At 43.2% G+C, this 7,729-nt stretch overlaps 1 pseudogene; it reads right to left on the reverse strand.

Moving 5' to 3' along the window:
• Positions 1-6,466: 6,466 nt before the first annotated feature.
• LOC101833207 lies at positions 6,467-7,020 on the reverse strand (annotated as a pseudogene).
• Between the last annotated feature and the right edge of the window lie 709 nt (positions 7,021-7,729).

Here is a 7,729-nt window from a genome sequence, read left to right on the forward strand (position 1 = left end):
TGGCTTTGTTGGAGTAGGTATGGCCTTGTTGAAGGAAGTATATCACTGTGAAGATGGTCTTTGAGGTCTCCCATGCTCAATAGTACTCAGGGTCACAGTCTTCTTCCTGTCACCTTCTGATCAATATGTCTACCTGCACACTGCCATGCTCCCCATCATGATGATAATGGACTAAACCTCTGAAAATGTAAGCTGCCACGTCAATTAAAATTTTTCCTTGTCAGACTTGCTGTGGTCATCTGTTGAAAGTAATAGAAACCATAACTAAGATACCCCTAACACAACTATCATTGTATACACATACACAAATAAAAATTTGAGAGATATTTTTTCTTTATAAAATTAACTATAACCAACTATACAAAGCTAAATACTCTTAAAATGGTGTGGTACTTTTGCTATTTTTAGACAGGGTCTCTCTATATAGCTCTGGCTGACTTGGAACTCATTATATACCCAAGTAGACCAGGCTAGCATCAGAGTCACAGAGATTCATCTTCTCTTGCTTCCCTAGTGCTGACATGTACCACAAAACTAGACATGGTATTCTATTTTTATGATTTTTTTATTTAAATAAGAAACAAGTTTGCTTCACATGTCAATCCCAACTCTCTCTCCCTCCCTTCCTCCCCTGCCCTCCTACCAGACCCCCTAGTCTCACACCCAATCCATACTCTGATTCCCATGGAGGGTGAGGTCCTCCATGGAGGATCTCCAGAATCTGTCATATCATGCTTAGAAGGGCCTAGGTCCTCCCCCATGTGTTCAGGCTGAGAGAGCATCCCTCCATGTAGAATGGGCTCCCCAGGTCCATTCATACGCCAGGGATAAATGTTGTCTGAGGCCCCATAGATTCCCAAGGTCTCCTCACAGACACCCACTTTCAGTGGGTTTGGATCAGTCCCATGCTGGCCTCTGAGCCATCAGTCTGGGGTCCATGAGATTCCCCTTGTTCAGATCAGGTGTCTCTGTAGATTTCATCAGCCAGGTCTTGACACCTTTTCTCATCGCTCCTCCCTCTTTGCAAATGGTTTCCAGGAGTTCAGTTCAGTGTTTAGGTGTGGGTCTCTGCCTCTGCTTCCATCAGCCACTGGATGAAGGCTCTAGGATGGCATATAAGGTAGTCATCAATCTCATTATAGGGAAAGGGCATTTAAGGTAGCTTCTCCACTATTGCTTGTAGATTTTTGGAAATCTCATTAGTGCCAGATCTCTTCTCAAACCTATGACTCCTTCTATTATGGTATCTCTCATTCTGCTTTCCTCTATTCTTCCCCCGACTCAAACTTCCTGCTCCCCCATGTCCTCCTCTCCCCTCCTCTTCTCCCACTCTCTTTCTACAAACTCTCTTTCCCCTCCTGCCATGCTCCCAATCTGTTCAGGAGATTCCCTTTCTCCGGGGACCATGCATGTCACTCTTAGGTCCTCACTGTTTCCCAGACCCTCTGGCAGTGGGATTGTAGGCTGGCAATCCGCTGATCCATGTGTAAAATCCACATATGAATGAATACATACCATGTTTCTCTTTTTGTGACTGGGTTACCTCACTCAGGATGGTTTCTTCTAGTGCCATCCATTTGCCTTCGAATTTCAAGATTCTATTGTTTTTTTTTTCTGTTAATACTCCATTGTGTAAATGTACCACATTTTCTCTATCCACTCTTCAGTTGAGGGGCATCTAGGTTGCTTCCAAGTTCTGACTATTACAAATAATGCTGCTGTGAACATATATGAATAGATGTCCTTATTGTATGAATGTGCATCTTTTGGGTATATGCCTAAGAGTGGAATTGTTGAACCTTGTGGTAGACCTATTTCCCATTTTCCTGAGGAATCTCCATACTGATTTCCAAAGTAGCTGTATGAGTTGGCACTCCTACCAGTAGTGGAGGAGTGTTCCCCTCTCTCAACATCCTCTCCATCATAAACTCATTGGTGTTTTTTATTTTAGCCATTCTGACAGGAGTGAGATGGTATCTCAGAGTTGTTTTGAATTGCATTTCCCTGATGGCTAAGGATGTTGAGCACTTTAAGAGTCTATCAGCCATTTTAGATTCCTCTATTGAGAATTCCCCATTTAGTTCTGTACCCCATTTTTAATTGGATTATTTGGTGTTTGGGTGACTAGTTTCTTGAGTTCATTGTAAATTTTAGAAATCAGCTCTCTGTCAGATGTGGGGTTGGTGAATATCTTTTCCTATTGTATGGGCTGGCCATTTTGTCTTGTTACTGTGTCCTTTGCCTTACAGAAGATTCTCAGTTTCAGGAGGTCCCACTTTTTGATTGTTGATCTCAGTGTCTGTGCTACTGGTATTATGTTTAGTAAGATGCCTTCTGTACCAATTTGTTTAAGGGTACTTCCCACTTTCTTTTCTAAGAGGTTCTTTTTGGCTGGATTTATGTTGAAGTCTTTGACCCATTTGGACTTAGGTTTTGTGCATGGAGATAGAAATGGATCTATCTGCAGTCTTCTACATGCCAGTATCCAGTTATGCCAGCACCATTTATTGAAGATGCTTTCTTTTTTCCAGTGTATAGTTTTAGCTTCTTTGTCAAAAATCAGGTGTTCATCTGTGTGTGGGTTAATATCAGGGTCTTCAGTATGATTCCATTAGTGTACATGTCTATTTTTGTGCCAAGTCATTACTATAACTCTATAGCAGAGCTTGAAATCAGGATGCCTCCTGTAGTTCCTTTATTGAACAGGGTTATTTTGGCTATCCTGGGTTTTTTGTTTCTCCATAGAAAGTTGAGTATTGTTCTTTCAAGGTCTGGGAAGAATTGTTCTGGGATTTTGATAAGGATTGCATTGAATCTGTAGATTGCTTTTGGTAAGACTGCCATTTTTACTATGTTGATCCTACCTGTCCAAGAGCATAGAATATCTTTCTATTTTCTGATATCTTCTTTAATTTCTTTTTTAATGACTCAAGCTCCTTGTCATACAGGTCTTTCACTTGTTTGGTTAAATAATCCCAAGATATTTTATGTTGTTTGTGGTTATTGTAAAGGGTGATGTTTCTCTGATTTCTTTCTCAGCACATTTATTGTCTATAGTTGGTAGGAATACTGATTTTTTGAGTTAATCTTGTATCCTGCCACTTTGATGAAGGTGTTTATCAGTTGTAAGAGTTCTCTGGTAGAATTCTTCAGGTCACTTATGTAGAATATCATATCATCTGAAAGTAGTGAAAGTTTTACTTCTTCCTTTCCAATTTGTATCCCCTTGATCTCCTTTTGTTGTTTTATTTCTCTAGCAAGAACTTCAAGTACAATATGGAGCAGACATTTCATTAATTTGCATGTTCTTTTTCTGCCTTTTAGTTAGGTTGGATAAAGGTTTGTCTATCTTGTTGATTTTTCTCAAAGAACCAACTCTTTGTTTCATTGATTCTTTGTATTGTTTTCTTTGTTTTGGCTTTATTGATATCAGCTCTCAATTTCATTCTTTCTTATTGGATTTCTTTGCTTTCCTTAAGAGATTTGTTGATTTCATCCATTTTAAAAGGGATTTTCTCATATTTTCTTTGATGGCCTCTATCATTTTCATGAGGCTGTTTTTAAGATCATTCTCTTCTGTTTCATCTGCATTGGAATGCTCAGGTCTTGCTGGTGTACAGTCCCTAGACTGGTGGTGTCATATTGGTTTTTCTGTTGTTGAATGTGTTTTTATATTGTCATCTTCCCATCCCTTCTTTCAGTGGTACACTTGGTGTCTCTTCTTCCCCTGGTGTGTACAGTTATAAGGTTCTCTTCTGGTAGGTTTAAGTAGATCCAGTACTCCGATGGGTCTCAAGCAGAGGGTGGAGGGGGCCAAGACTGAAGTGTGACCACACCCAGGATGGTCCTTTCTGCTGAGGCGGGTTCACTCTAGGTGTGGAGCAGTCCAGGAAGATCCAAAGCTGGGTATGTGGGGAGTTGAGCCCCGAGTAGAGACCACTCATGTCATGCAGATGTCAGTGGGTGGTGGGGGTGGCAAGACTCAAGCAGAGGATGGTGGGCGGAGGGCAGGCCAAGACTGACGTATGGGCAGACTCACAGTGGTCCTTTCTGCTGGGGCCGGTCCACTCTAGGTGCGGAGCAGGCCCAGGAAGATCCAAGGAGGAGAATGTAGGGAGTTGGGGCCCTGAGCAGAGCCCACACTCACCTCAAGCAGAGGGCAGAGGGCAGAGGATGGCCCAAGGCTCTAGACCTGGTATTCTTTTTTTTTCACTTAGCACCATTTATTGTACTAAAGGTTAGCTTTTTCAGAAAACCCAAGGTAGAAAACATCCAAGTCTGAAGATCACATTTACAGGACTCCAAAGGAAGAGCAAACATGACTCGTGCCATAGGTCTCCACTCTCTGGTCAGTACGGAGAACAGTATTCAAACTTCTAGTTTAATAAGACAAACATAAAATCTTTTTGAGACAAACATAGGTTTAAAGAAAATAAAGAATTTCTTGGGCACCTGCTGACTTCCTGAACACAGGCATCCTCTACAATGGCATGTGGCCACTTGGCTCATGGAATGTTGTGGACTAAGGAGTGACACAGAAAGAGTGAGGGGAAATATTCACTTTGCTGATCTTAGAGCATCAGCCTGCACTGGAGACCAGGATGCTGACAAACACTCAGCAGTCATCTTCAAAGGAAGAGCACAGCACACTGATGCTTACACAGTGCTTATAGTAAAATGGGGGAACAGTCCAACTGGGAAGTTAAAGGAAAGCCAGGCATGCTAGTGCATGCGCCTTTAATCCCAGAACCTCTGGTGGTGAGTGATCTCTGAATTTGAGGCCAGCCTGGTCTACAAATCAAGTTCCAGGGCAGCCAGGACTACACAGAGAAACCCTGTCTCAAAAACAAAACAAAAACAAACAAAAAACAAAGAAAAACAAAACACAAAGAGGAAAAAATTAAGTTAAATGAAAAGTCAGGATACAAAACTGTATATACCCTGTGATCCCAGTTATGACCAACTGCTTTAACCAATCAAAATATGCCGTACAAAGAGAGCACTGGTAACAGTAGTTACATGAAGCTGAGTACACAATGGTCTTTCTTCTTCCTTTCAGTTGACTGTCCTTTCTGGTGTGTGCAGTCATACCTAGCCTTCTCTAATGTTTCTCTACTAGAGGAATTAAAAAATCAAACAAAAGTTATGTTTGACAGAAGTAATGAATATTTGGATATGTAACAAAGGATGGGACCATTCATAAGTACTGCATGCTTTGTGACCGGGTGTTCGGAGGGTGTAGCCGAGTGGGGCTTCAAAAACATGCTCCCTCCTCCCTGCCTACCCCGACCCTCAAAGTATGACCAGGTTCTGCTAATAGAAAATACAGAGCCCAGCTGGAATGGCAGGAGTTGACAGAAAGCAACAGAAATTCCCATTCCTAGCAGCAGCTTACTCACAGACAGAAGATCTTCAAAACCAGAATTAAACAAAAGGACTGTTCTTTTTTACTGTCTGTGTAGATGTCAAGTTAGAAAAACACTCGTGACAGTGACTATGGAAAGTCCACCTGGTTCAAAAAGAAGAGAGCTGCCAGAGTGGATCAGGAGGCAGCTGATTGAGTTCAAGGCCATGCAGGGTTACAGTATGAGACCCTATTTCAAAACGACAAAAGGGCAGAGAAGGCCATGGTGCACAGGAGGATCAGAAATTCAAGGCTAGCACCACCTACTGAGTGACCGAGGCTAGCCTGGGTCTAAAAATAAAAAATAACAAAAAAAGGTAGAAAGAAAGTGCTGAGAAATGGAAAATTAAAGTTCTTTCAGCTGGGCGGTGGTGGCGCACACCTTAGTTCTAGCACTCCGGGGGCAGAGGCACGTGGATCTCTGTGAGTTCGAGACCAGCCTGGTCTACAAAAGAGCTAGTTCCAGGACAGGCTCTAAAGCTACACAGAGAATCCGTCTAAAAAAAAAAGTTCTTTCTAAACACAGGACACTAAGCTGCTCCTTTACTTGTACCCTTAAGGCCTTTCTCAGACAAAGAGACAGATCCTCTAAACTCTTCCACCATGGTCTGTTCATCTAACATTCCATACTGAAGACTCCTGGCACATTAGGCACTGGGCCTCAAAACATCCGTCCCTACCCTGGGGCCTTCTCAATGCTCCCAAAGCAGGAGGCAGGAGCCCACTGTTCAAATGTCACTGCATTTTCCAAATTAAAGGGCACAGTGCAACCCCAGCTGGAGAGCTTACACAAACATCCTTACACAGAACTTCCTGACTTCCCAGGAAGCAAAACGAAAGCCCTTTTGATGAGTGCGTCTCTTCTACAAAAGGGCAGACTCAGGGGCATTGTGTGATGTTAATCCTTAAGCACCACAAAGCCCAGGGATGTTAGTTAACTTTCTTTTACACAATGGAGTACATTTTACTCTGAGAATGAAACATTGTAAAATGGAAAGTGACCTGTCCTATGTGCAGATTAAGACTCAGAACCATCAAAGCTGGAATTCAGGACCACTAATCTTAATGAACTCCTTCAGGATCCTCTACCAGGGGCTGATTTTCAAAGTGCTCTTGGGTCAGCCATTGTATGTCCTTCCGCACATTTGGGTGGTCTTCCAAATCTTCATAGAGTGACCTGACGATGTCCAGCCTCCTGTAGTTCTCAGGCTTGACCAGGCTTCGTACAACCTGAAGGCACCGCTCTTTGAGGGTATACACTGGCAGTAAGATGTTGGTAAAAATAGGCTGTCCATCCACATTGAGGGGTGGCACAAACAATTCTGTTTGGTTAACCAGAAGTCCATCATGGGTCCCCGCATCCCTGAACAGGCAAAGATGACCTCGGTAGCTGTGGATGCGATGTGGTGGATGGTACCCAGTGGCAGCATCGGGTAGGGCTGAGGCTCGCAATCGAAGTTGAGCCACAAGGGCAGCACGATGTGCAGGCTTCAGTTGCAGAAGATGACCTGGGAGGGCTCGCGCGAGTTCACCGAGCTCAGCACCAGTCGCTGCCACTTCTCCCCAGTGCCGGGGTCCCCTGCTGCCTCCTCTTAACTAGCTGCCTTCCAGGGCATTATTGGAACTGATCGCCTCCGGATTCGCAGGCTAAACGTGGGCGACGCGTGCATGTGAGCTTAACGTGCTCGGGGTAGGCCTGTGAGCTCTAGATGCGCTACGTCCGGCTTGAAACGTGGAAAATGGACCTGGTATCCTTTAATAAACACAAATTGATGGTGTTTTCTAAAAATCATCTTTCATCATATTGATCAAATCTGGGTCTTTGCTCATGCTAAGCAAACACCATACAACGGGGCTATCTCCTCAGCTCTACAATTTTTCAGCAGTCAATTTTTTCTTTTGCAATTCATAATATCCAAGCCATCTTGGTTCATCACTTATGTATCTTGAAAACATTTAAGAACCTTGCTGTGTGCTGTGCTCTGTGTGTGTGTGTTTGTGTGCTGAGACATAGTCATGAGATAGACTTGGCTTTGGCTTCCCTGGGTTGGCAGTTATCTGGAAAGCAAGGCAGGTAAAGAGGGAATGGCATGGCTATAAGAGAAAGAATGACAAGTTCTTGGAGGAATGATTAACAGAGACACAGCCTAGACCAGCAGTTACCCGGCCAATGACAACTGAAAGGGGTGGCCACTCAATTTTACCAGTGTTCATTGTCATCTGCATAGATTGCATATCTCTAGCAGATACTGGTTTTTTGTTAATCTCAAGGAAAAAAAGCTGTAATTATAGAAACAGCAGTAAATCCCATAGAGACCCAGATAT

This window comes from Mesocricetus auratus, unplaced genomic scaffold (genome assembly GCF_017639785.1).
Source record: "Mesocricetus auratus isolate SY011 unplaced genomic scaffold, BCM_Maur_2.0 Super-Scaffold_100003, whole genome shotgun sequence".
Lineage (NCBI taxonomy): Eukaryota > Metazoa > Chordata > Mammalia > Rodentia > Cricetidae > Mesocricetus > Mesocricetus auratus.